The following is a 12,747-nucleotide window of genomic DNA, read 5'->3' as shown; positions in this document are numbered from 1 at the left end:
AGATCCCATTCAAGATGCATGCTGTTCTTTGCTTTGCCAGTTCAAACAGTCTACCGTTGATGAACGTGTTGTACAAGTTCTCGAAGACGACTGTTTTTCTGGTACATTCACCACAGTCACAGATTTGTCATCCAAACGACCCGGCCGACAGTCTCAATCAACCCACACCAACGAGCCCACCATGCTCTCCGTTACGGTGCTGCACAATTGTTGATGAACGCTAATCAGTTTGTTTATTGATTTGTGTACTCCGTCAACCCGGTGGCCGGCCCCAAGGGGGGAGGTTAATCTGTGTCCAGCCCCGTCGTAATGTACTTGCTGCAGCTCTGAAACCGCGAAAAGCGCGAAGGGGACGACGACGACGAACGATCGTACGATGCTTTCTATTTTGTTTGAGCTTGACCCACAAAAAAGAGGTGTTTTGCGCTGGCCCTTATCGTGATCGCGCGGAGAGGTATGTACCGTGCCACCGCGAACACCTTCTGGCAGACCTGAAGCGGGGGGGGGAATAAAGGTGACGAAAGGTGATTTACTTACAGTGCTCTTTGCTCTTTGCAGCGTACTCACGATCACCACCACCACCACCTCCATCATCCGCTTAAGTGCTCTTCTTCGTGTCGAAGCGAAATAGATGGAATTGATTTATTGGCTGCAAAACAGGATCCAACGGATTGGCCTCTTAAAACCGGCTCTTGGCGGGTAAGAACAGCGGGATGTTTATGATTTAGCTCGTTGGAGAAATTATTCACCGATACGGAACACCCCGCTTTTCCAGGGCGCTTGGAGCCCCTGTTCAAGCCCTTGCAGCATACACAACACGGAAGCGTCCTTTTCGAGAAAGAAAACCCGCAATAATAACGCGTACCGACACCGCCTCTATGGCGACAAGATTGATGATATCGGTCGGGCGGGTGGGTTTCGCACAGAGCTCTTATTCATCCGACAGGGGGAGAGAGAAAGAGTAAGGGATCTAAACGGGTAAGAGTTCAGCAATCGATCGGCGAATGGCGATCAAAAAGCTTGTGGCGGCAAGAGAAGCTAGGATGGCAACGACCAGCGAAGATCCGGCAGTATTCATCATTGCAATCTAGTTTTCTCTCCCGACAGCACACACGTCGTCGTCTTGCGGTGGGTAACGTGAGGAGTTAGGGAAATGGGCGTACAACAACAAAAGTACCGATGCAGCTGGCGCAACCCCGTGGGCTAATGGATTCGTTGCATTCGATTGCCATAGAAAGTATGCTGCTGGTGCTTGTGCCGCTGCGGTGGTCGCAACCGAGGCCGCAACATTGAAACATTGAAAGACGTTGCCACAACAGATCGATGGGCGGTGGCAAAAGAGATCGTGAGCAACCATCATCTTAGGGTGTGGGTGGATGTTGCTAGATCTTGTGGCCATGGTCTGGTGCAAGTTTGTATGTTCGGAGTTGTGTGTGTGTGCGTTTATAGCCGGTGTTTATGCTGACCATGTTCTCAGGATTCCTGTAAGCTAAAGCAGAATTTGTTGCGCATCGTAAAACGAGCCAGAGTGAATGCGACGTGAAGCTATTCCACATCGCAAGGGAGCTATAAATCAGTTAACAAACGATACTCATACAAATGACGATACATTTTAAAGCATAAGAAAACTTATTCTGCATTGTTCGCATGCTAATGGTTATTAGTTTGGTTTGCAGTAATATGCTAATTATTACGGTTGTTATTAGTTAGAAAACGACCTAGGGATATTTGTTCGGGATGTAAATAGAGGGATATTAAATAGAGGATGTAACTTGGGTTTGTATTCTTCACTATTTCTTGTGTTAGTCTTCTTCTATTTGGCGTAACAACGTTCTACGCGGACATGCCGGTCTATGCAGGCTTTCGAGACTTCATTCATTACCACGCTGCCGGATAGTCAATCCTTGCTACGGGGGGACGGTCCATGCTAGGCTTGAACCCATGACGGGCATGTTATTGAGTCGTTCTCGTTGACGACTGTACCACGGGACCGCCTCGTCTTGTGTTAGTATGATGATCAAATCACATTAGATGGTGCGTGGCAGTTCTGGCAATAGATTAGGCACCTGTTTTTTTGGAATTATTGCAAATAACGAGCAATTAATACAATCATATTCATTCTAGAAGCATTAAGGCTTGCCCAAAAATGTGATAATAAACAATCCGAGCAGTTATTATATTTTCAGAGCTCGTCGAACGTGTTTTTTATGGATGGATTAACAGCCATTAGCTGAAATGAGCTACATTCTTAGAACTTCACGCATTTCATCGACATTACGCTTTGATTGAAGTGCCAACTCGCCAAACAATTTCGTTTCACAGCCAAGATCAAACAAAGGGCAATCAGAACTCAATTAATTAGTATTCAGAATGATTGACATGGTTCAACTTTTGATTGTAACTCAAAATGTGTAACTCAATCTGTTATTTTGAAGTTTTATGGATTGCAACTATTGTCAGGAATACTAAAATTACTTGCAACTGTCATTTTTTTAATTGCTCACTTACATTTTCTTTTTTTCTTTTATTGGCATAACGATGCACGGTCATGGTAAGGACTTGATCATGGTGGTTAATTAAACTTTGTTGTACCACGTAACCGGATATTCGGTCCTTACAACGTAGACGGGAGCCGGATGTGAACCAAACCACATCCGACCTTTACAAGAGCCAATTGATTGTCAAAAAAACATTTCTTATATTTACAATTTATTACTTTCTTTTCTCTTTAGTTTCATGTTGACATTTGAGCTCAGAGACAGTGAAAAAACATAGTAATAATTTTTAATAATGATCCTATTGTATTATTTACAGTCTAGCTTTAGTCAAGAATTCTAGAATTTTAGTATTTATATAAGGCTTTGTGTAAATGATACAATATAGCACCATCTGACTATAAAACGTTAACTTCATTACTTTTATGTTCTTTTTACACTGTGTTGTCATACCGAAATCTCTGTGTAGTATGTGCCCAAAACATTACAGAAATCATTTCCGTACATTGGCCAAGAGCAAAATTAGACTGCCCAAAGCGTTGATGAACAGTTTCGATTATGCGCACATAATTTACCTCCCAATTAAAACTTAATTAATGTAAACGCCCGGGTGTACGCTTACTAGAACCAGTCAAGAAAAAATAACTACCTTTAATGCTCCAAAATGCTTCAACTTTTTACGGCAAGACAAATTGAAACAAAAGTAAACGCACGCACACACCCCGGGGAGAGGAGTAGGAACAGCCAAGAAAAAAAACCATCATACACCGGAGAGCGTTCCCTGTTTACTTCAATACCGTATGCCGTATACTTACCACACTGCGTAATAACTTTGAAGTTCACTTTAGCCTCCTAACGACGCAATTTATGCCGGTTTTCGCTTCTCGCTGAAAATTTCGCTTCGCTCCCCGGAGGAGGCCACACTCCTGTGCCCCCCTGCTTCTGACCGGATCGTTTCCAAGGGAGGGATTGGGGTGGTGCAGGGTGAATTTTATTTATTCTTCCACCGAACAAACACACACACACAGCTCTCCCGGAGACGATGTGGTTCTTATTTTTTACTCCACCGAAACTGATGTGAAATTATAGAACGACTTTTCTTTCGTACCCCGCTTGTTCCATCCGCATGGGCCAGAATCGGAGGTCTCTGGGTTTCTTTTTTCGGGTTTGCGTGTCAGTCACGGCCGGCAGACAACCTGCCAAGCAAGAGAGCATCAGCAGCACCAACACAGAGAGAGAGCGAGAAAGCTGAAAGTATACACAAGAAATACCTTCGTCAGTAAAGAATCGGATAGAATGGACAGAATGGATGGATGGATGGATGGATGGATGGATCTGCAGCTGGAATACCAAATTATTGGGACGAGAGAGAGAGAGAAATTGATGAAAGCTACCAGAACCGACCAGCAAGTCGTGATCAGACCTGTGGTAGGATGTGATGGGCAACAGCTAAGCGCTGGCTAGGCGGTACAAAACCAACCATCTTTCAACTTACAGACACACACTAATGGTCCACCATCACATCAACAAAAAAAACCTTCAACATACAAACGATGCATACTACTACAACCATTCGACTTGTCCCTGTGTGTCCCGGGAAGATGGAATTCCTCCATCACACATCGTCGTCTTCCACCACGACCACGACCACTCCCAGCCCGGGGTGGAAGATTATCTTTCAAAACTTCTGCTTCTTCTGCCAGCGAACCGTAGCCTTTTTGCTGCGAGATGAAAGGAAGCCTTTGTGCAATAAGGGCAAATCTTCGACCTCAGAAACGCTGCCAACGCGAATGCTGGTGGAAAGACGGTGGTACACAAGATCACAATCATGCCAGCAGCAGCGACCCGATCTTCGATCTTGAGAAGACAATCTTTCCCGGATCGACGTCACTTGGAAACCTGCCCAGGGTCCAGATTTTCCGAGACCCTACAAGTGCTCAAAAACATATACAAAGTGATTTATTTGGATGAGGCAAAAAATATGTGGCAGAACCTTCCAGCCGAAACACACGAGTAATACCTTCTGGGAGTGTAGGAGTAAAAAACAACCTTCTTGAAAGGAAGTGGACCGTACAGACCTACACACATACACACAGCCACAGACAGAGGACAGCAGAGAGTCACGTTTCACCCGTACCAGGTCAGCCTCGGTTCTCAGGCAAGCGGGTACCGAAAGGTACCGATTTAAGCGACAAAAACCAAACCCAAACCCACCACACCACCAAGAACCAGCCACACCAGCGGAAACCGTAAACCGGTGAAATTTGGGCTTCATCATTTGGGTGACGGATATGGTGACGCAAGGCAACCTCGGACGGTTGGTGGCCCGGGTGCGGCTGAATTAAAAAGACACTGAGCAATTGAAACCTCCGGGAGGGCAAGGCGGATGTCGTTGCAGCAGTGTAAGGGCGAAACAAAACAATTCGGCGTCGTAAATACATCACACCGACACACACACACAGACACACATATTCACATACTTTCCTTGGTCCAAAAATGAAACACAGGATCGTAAAAACGGAACGAACCCAAAAAAACTGCAGCAGCAAGTGCAACCGGCAGCAGAAACGCGAACCGTCGAAGCGTGAAACGATGCGCCAGGCCAGATGCACGTCTCGTTGTTCAATAATTAATAACATATGACTTTTGGTAGGATGCAAAACGGGGGCGAAAGCGGGACAAGTTTAAGTTTTAACAAGACCAACAATTGTGAATAAATTACACCAAACAGTTCGTAAAAATGTTAATGGTAAATGGGCATAAATGAGAGCTTCATTTGCACTTACTGTAGCTGTCGCAGGATATCCACAGAATTCCACAAAGAATGGGAAGAATTAAAACAGGTTGGACACGTCCGTTAAAGTCCGTTAAAGAACTGGCACTGGCAATTATTGTCGGGGAAATTTTTAAACAAGGAACTAGGAACTCGGAACTGGGAATTAGGAATTAGGATTTCAGAACGCGGAATCCGAAACTCCGAATTCGGGACTCGGAACTCAGAATTCTTAATTTTAAAGAGACAATTTTACCATTAAGTGAATAATTAAATAATTTTTAAGCATGTTAAAATGTCATTAGTTGCGTTTCGATGTAACGATATCTACTTGTAAACTTCTGTCAAAATCACCGACTCCCAAAGCAACGGAATACCGAGCAGAATCTTATTTGTGCAATTTTTTCCATCCACCGCAGGCTGGATGGCACAAATCTATGCTTGAAATCTTTTGACGGGTGCAAAGAAAACTGTTTATTTTGGTATTCTAACATATTTTTGGGATCCCTGAGCATGGGAGAACTTTCACTTAAAGGTTTTTAGTGATTTCCATACGGTATAAACAAGTGTTAATGTGTATACTTACATAAAATCGCTGGAAGGATAAAGATTCGCCATCGAACAACCGTTTCGTGGAGAGTTACCTATTAACCTATCAACGAACAGTTCTCCATTTATTATTTGGTTGGGAATTTTATTTCAAGAATAATTCTGGTCTTTTCTCGATTTTCGACAAATTACAGCAACGATTGATAAAGAGCAGGGATTTAGAAAGTGCCGTTAAAAATGTGCCCAACGAGTGTAGATTATGTTATATCCTGTAAAGATCACAGCACCAGCTATATTTTACCCTCACAAAATCATCGAAATGCCCTTTAAGTATGTGCGAACGTTGACCAAACGGGGATAATAATAGTAAATCATTTCTTTCTCTCAATGTGCCATAACGTTAAGCGAACGCTATAATAAAACAGCTCGATCGCGACTATGTAGCACACTGAAATGCCAAAAAACACCCCCAACACACACATACAAACTCGGGAAGAATAGGTCTCTGGCGAAAGCATTAATGTCCATTTATCAAACCACAAACCCCTGAATTGTTGGGCTCTCTCCCGCACACGATTTGCCCATTTCCCATGGCAACTTTTGCAAATGATACACACCACACCATCCGGACCCCATTACAGGGTTCGATTGGAGAGTTTACTTGCACCGTCTCAGCCCAAAAAAAAAACTTCACATAAGAAGGGGTTACCTTGGAGCGAAGGTTAAGCATTCTTTTCGATTGCACCAGTAATAACGATTCCTTTTATTTTACCGTTCCACATCACGGCGCGCTTTTTTTCTTATTACTGTTCCTTGCCGGGCGCACACATACACACATAATAAACACGATTCTTTTATCTGCGGCTTCCTTCCATTCGGTCCTGCCGTACTACTGCGCATTCTTGCCTCTTCGATTCTTATCCCAAACACGAACAAACCAAACCGGAGAACCTTCTACCCTTCCCTTTTTTGCATACGTTTCGGGAGTGGTTCAATTATGCTGCTGGGAGGGGGGAGGGATGATTGCGAAAACAAAACGGGGCCGCACACTGATAATAACAAACCGCCACGAACCGGAAAATGAAGCGTTTCGTGTGAGGAATGAAGCCGTCTTCTTCTTCTTCTTTTTCTCGGCGGTTGGGGGCTGGCGGTTTGAAGATATCGACAAACTGCACCAAAAACAAAAACAAAAGCAACGATACCGACAAACAAAAGTGTATGTGTGTGTGTGCGTGCGAGAGAAATGGAGCTAACGAAAGGGTTGCAGAAAAGAAATGCTGGGAAAGCAAGAGGAAAGACGTTATGCCATCCGGTTTTTTTTTAAACATAATCCGAGGGCCGAAGTAAGTAGAACAAGAATGCGGTTTTGCATAAGCAACACATATATTTAACAGTTTTATGTAGGTAGACCGAGACAGCTGACTTCCGTATCATTTCAAAGGTTGGTAAAGTTATTTCCTTTTCACATACGCTAAGTTGTTCGATGTAGAACGAACGCTTCAAAAGAATTAATTGCTAATAATAAAACGGTTTTTAAGTAACAGTTAAATTTGAATAAATAATTAAGTAAAAAACACGTGCACTGAAAAAGGCTATAATGTTCAAACAAAATCATAAACTTTTTATGAGTTTCTTCTAATGGTACTGCTATTACATTAGTTCTGCTACAGTTACATTTGTTACTTCGTAATTTTCAATTATTTTGTTTTTTTTTTTGTCATAGTTCCAACTCCTTCGCCTTCTTTTGTTTATTTCATATCATTTTTATGAATAGGTAGGTAGTTTATATAGTATTATTATTATTATTTCCATTTTTAGGATTTTTTTATGTTTAACTTTTTTATTTTTTTTATTCAGGAGGAATGGTCCGAGAAGGCCGTATTGCTAAATGTATTTAATGTATAACTAGTTTCACTTCTTTCTTTTTCACTGTTATGATTTATTTTCGATATTATATCACTAATTCGTTTATTTGCATGAGCATTTATATACTTTTTACTATCACCATATAGTTACTAAGTTTTCATTACCTTTTATTAATTGTAGTACAACTTTTCTGAGTGTGATTGCAGCTAGCTGACTTTTCTATCTTTTTCATTTCATTCACATTGTTATTTATTAATGCTTGGTGCGTACGTTCTAGAATATGTGTTTTTATTGTTTTTAACATAATGTTTTCGATATTTATTATCGCTTTGTATCCTGAGATGAGTTCCGCTTGTAACTAATTTCATGTATTCCACCTACGTTAAAAATAGCTCAGTTTCGAATAATTCATATGCAGCAGAAGGTTGACTTGCTTTCAGCTTTGAAACGACCATGCATTATCGCGCCGCTTATAATTGCCCTGGCTCTAAGTTTTACGATGTGCCAATATATTACCAACGCATTCTTTACCACCGAGTCCGCAGCTAAACTGCTTAACTTTATGGCTACACTCTCACCCTTGACCAAGTTAGCTGTTGTTGTTGTTGGTGAAACATTTGACGACCATTTCGCTATTGATCTTTGGTCCCGGGGAACCTTCTCCACCACTCGCACATCCCCCTCTTCTCCATCAATGCACCCAGCTACACTGCTATACGCCCATTACCAGAGCAAAACAAATGCAATTTGCCTGCCACCGTCTGGCAGATGCAGCACCGGGCCCCGGTTCCGAAATGAAATGCATACTGCGCAAAAACCAAAACACGCACGCACATCTCAGAGTGCTCGCCCTCGGGCAGTCAACTTTCAACAGCGCGACGCATGACGAAAGCGCAGTCATGTCCTGAACAATTTGAATGTTTTCTTCGTCACACACCTTTTTTTGGACACACCACGAGACTTCACACAGTCTTCCATCAGAGCCACCATCCGGGCCGAGGGAAATTGGTCTCATCCGCCGTCCTCCCGTGTGGACATTCGGCACATCAGCGGGAAAGAGTACGAAGGACGACCGAGAGATAACGTACAAACATGTCGCCTTCCCGGCTTATTAGTGCCCGTTTTTCTTCTTTATTTGCCCGTTTATCTGTTTGCGGTGCATTTCTGCAGTTCTGCTGCACACGCACTTGCAACCTCACATTTGTATGCGTGCTGCGGACACACTTCGGTATCTTCACAAAAAAAACGACAAACAAACCAGCAGTGCGCAGCGTACTGGTTAAGTGTGGTGGTGCCAATTTTCTGCCATCCACCAGCGGGAGGGTGCCGATTATTTATTTATGTTTATGCTTTTCGGTTCGCAATTTCTCCACCGCCATTGCACTTTACTGCTGCCATTTTGCTGATAGTTTAAGTGTCGGTCTGGCGTGATGACACAACGGCGTGAGAGTCCGCAGGCGACGAAGAAAAGGCCGATGACCAGACGCCGTCGCCGCGACCACACATCCAAGGGCCTCCTCTCCGAAACCGGGTAGGTTCGACTAAGCAAAACCTTCCTTCTGTATTTCTGTGTATGTGTGTGTGTGTGTGTGTGTGTGTGTGTGTGTGTGTGTGTGTGTGTGCTCGCCGTTAGTAGCTCATGATCACGTACTCGTCGCTGCCAGCAGCGCATAATGACCAGTTCTTGCTGTATGCGGTGGTGACTTCGTTTTTTTTTGTTGTGCCCCTAAATTAATAAACTTTTGCGTACACGCGCGGCAATCAACCTTCGGGCTGGTTTTTTTTTTGTTTTCGTCGGTTTCACTACTAAAATCCGTTACCCAACGATAAAAAAGGAACTTTTTGCGCTTAAAAAAAGACGCATGTGATCTTTTTGTTTTCCTCCCCCCGTTTGCGACGGTAGTTTATCATTAACCACTTCCTTAGCAATGACTTCAGTCACTGCTGACTGTCCACATACGCGCGCGTGTGAACCCTCTTTGTGTGGACATTATTTTTAGGCCGGAAAGAGAAGATGATGGTCGCGACCTACCACCACCGCTCCAAGCCACGCAGATCGGTCTCCGAGCGGCGATGAGCTAATGATGGTCACGAACAAAGCACAACATCATCACCCTGGCAACGAAAAGTCATCGTTCGAGTGCAACGAAGGCGAATACTTCATGGGTCGAGCGAAAACGATCATATTAATTTTCATTTAGTGGATGGATTCGCGAAAGGTAGCTGACCACCTCCATTCCCAAAAAGGGCGTGCTCCACAATTGCCAATCAGCTGCACCCACTACTACTATTACTATTACTGCTGCTGGTAGGTGCAGTTTATGATTAATTTCGTCGTCGTTACAAACTCGTGACGAGTGATTGCTGTGTATGTTTGACATTTTCTACGTTTGCTACGAACCAGTGGACTGGAGACTGGGACTGCCAACGCTTTACGACGTCCATCGCAAAACCTGGGATGGGCGAGTTAAATTTTCAGTGGCTTCATGGCAATGATGTGATTTCGAACGTAAATACGTCGTTGAGTCTTCGCTAAGGCATAGAAAGATCATTTTAAACATGCTGTAACAAATTTGAGGCAATCAACTGGAAGTTTGTATTCAATATTTCAGAAAGATCGTAGATATAAGTGATCAGCTGTAATAAGGTTTAAAAAAGTGAAAAATAGTCTAATACAACAATTTTTCCACAATGTGTCTGTATCAATGTCTTCAGTAAACAAACAGCGAAATCAAACAGTCGCTTGGTTAATAATTAACCACACACAGGCGGTAAAATAATTATTGATATCTTCAGTAGTTGAGGCAGTCCTCAGCCAGTAAGCATTGATTATCAAGGATTTATGTAGATTACTATTCCATAATTTCAGTACTAATGTACAAACATGGCGAGGCAAACAGAATGTAAAATACTCTCATTTATAGAACATATTCTTTGCCAGCAATCTTGAAGAAATCATACCCCAATAAATTTCAAGGCAACAACTACACATTGTCTTTACATAACATAAAACACCCTTCCGAATTGGAAACAAACCAATTATGTAAACTACAGAAAAAAAGCCTTTGCAATAACAACAAACCATGCTTCTAAGAACCATTCGAGCCTAAACACTTGCACGCAGTTGTTGATATTGAACCTGCATAACGTAACCTAAGCTGTGTCTACTTAAGCAGCTGAACGTCCCAAGGCAAGGCAGAGCATTTCAAACCCCACCGCCTGCGTTTGTTTTCTACTTCTGCTTGCCGAGCGCTGCGTTTTCCAAAACCTTCATTTGAATTTCCAGCCGTATAGATAAAAGTTCGACAACAGAACGTGCAGCGGCGCAGCGTCAACGACCGGGCACACCATCATCATCATGCTGGCGAAAACCGACCAAACCAACCCCAGCTAGCCTTCACCGCGGCTTTATGGCCTTCGTGGCCAATAGGCAAGTGTGTTGGTGCGCGTGTGCTTACAGATCTTGGAGTTCGTTTTTGGTGTGATGGAGTTTAGCTGAAATCGACGTAAATGTGACGCTACCACTTGGGAACCTTAACAACCCGTTCTCCCCACAAGGTGGATAGGAGGACGCAAGGGACATTAAAAGCAGTCGAGATTTGGCGATTTGGCTTTAATGACATTAGGCAAACTGCCTCTGCTGCTTCTGCTGCTGCTGCTGCTTGATGATGATGCTTGTGAGTGTGATTCGTTGACAGGGAGCCAGTTTAAGACGTCCGCCAGCCGTCCCAGCCAGAAGGTTCATCACTATGAGCTTCATTATATAATCGTTTGCTTTGAAAGTTTTCTCACTCAAAGCCCAACATTCTCTTACCAATAAAAATCGGAAGAAAACTTGTCTCCATTTCGGTTGCTGTAGTGTTGGCTTAAGATCGGTTTCTTCTTTTTATGGATTGTTCGAGAGATGCGACGCTCATATGGTCAGATGCTCTTTAGGAATGTCTGCTGAAGAAGTTGTTTACTTTCTGCGCCCTGCCTGCTTCACTTGTAAAGTGGTTATTGCTGCAGCCGTTTGTTTGATCGTTCTAGACTAAGGGTGCTCTGTTCTGTTCGGTGAAGCCTCGAGAAGACACGACACGCGGCATGATAAGACGTCATAAAACCAACATTCCCGGATTCACCCGTCAGCAGGCTTGTCTGATCGCGTCGCGTCTCTGCCGGTGCTGTTGTTTTCTTCGCAACAAACTTCACTGAAAGACGAACAAGTAACATTACCCCCCTCAGCACAATAACATAGCAATGTAAAAAGCCACAACAACGAGCAGAAGAAAAAAACCTACCTTCAAACCCGTGGGATCGTGTTTTCTCATCCCCTTGGCAAGCGACAAACGAAACGAGATGCCCCTGTGTCGGGCCCCGCGATGCACGGTCGCTTCATACGAGCTTAATTTATTTAGTTACTCCGTTTTTTTGTCTCCCCGCTCTGGCCTCCTTTTTTGCACTACAAGCGCTGTCACTTTATCATTATTTGTGTCATTTCTTTTTATGCTACAACGGGCAGAATGCGTGTATCAGGGTGTGTGTATGTGTGCGATTGATGCAGGCGAAACATAGCAGGCAACTTGAAAATGGCGAACTACACATACCACCGACGACACTACACGCTTCGTAGGCAGATGAACGCCACAACAACCGCAGCGATCGCACATTTTGTCCTACAGCACGGGATTGGAGTGAAACGGGTGGCCAGTGGAAACGATCATCATGAGACAAAGCACATTCGATCCATGCTTTTGCCAGCTGCCACCACCAACCAACCAACCAACTAACCAGCCAGTATCAAGAGAAAAGAGGTTCCGATGATGGCAAACGGCAGAAAAGAAACAAAAACACACACACACATTGTAAAAGAAGCCTCCCCGCAAACCCGCAGCAAAAAGCAGATCGTAGCGACTTGATTGTAACCAGGCCACAAACCGGAGCAACATATGATGGCAATGTATCCCACACGTGTATGCCCATGCATTTCTCTCCCCCTTTGTTTGGTGCACTTACAACTTGCCCATCGGGGATGGTAGTATGGTGGTTTTTGTTTTGGTTTAAATGTCTTTCCATTTTTCCTGC

At 43.6% G+C, this 12,747-nt stretch overlaps 1 protein-coding gene across 2 annotated transcripts in view; it reads right to left on the bottom strand.

The window, feature by feature from the left end:
• LOC120899770 (inositol-pentakisphosphate 2-kinase) overlaps nt 1-12,747 on the bottom strand; it is a 119,309-nt gene that overhangs the window by 41,395 nt on the left and 65,167 nt on the right. The window contains exon 3 of one of the 2 annotated variants that reach the window (XM_040305979.1): nt 3,311-3,743. The exons of the other annotated variant lie outside the window; for it this stretch is intronic. The gene's annotated coding sequence lies outside the window, so the exon portion shown is untranslated. The remainder of the gene's footprint in view (nt 1-3,310; nt 3,744-12,747) is intronic. 2 annotated transcript variants of the gene reach the window in all.

Source organism: Anopheles arabiensis, chromosome 3, assembly GCF_016920715.1.
Source record: "Anopheles arabiensis isolate DONGOLA chromosome 3, AaraD3, whole genome shotgun sequence".
NCBI lineage: Eukaryota > Metazoa > Arthropoda > Insecta > Diptera > Culicidae > Anopheles > Anopheles arabiensis.
The sequence above is the reverse complement of the archived record's forward strand: the minus strand, read 5'-3'. Positions and strand labels throughout refer to the sequence as shown.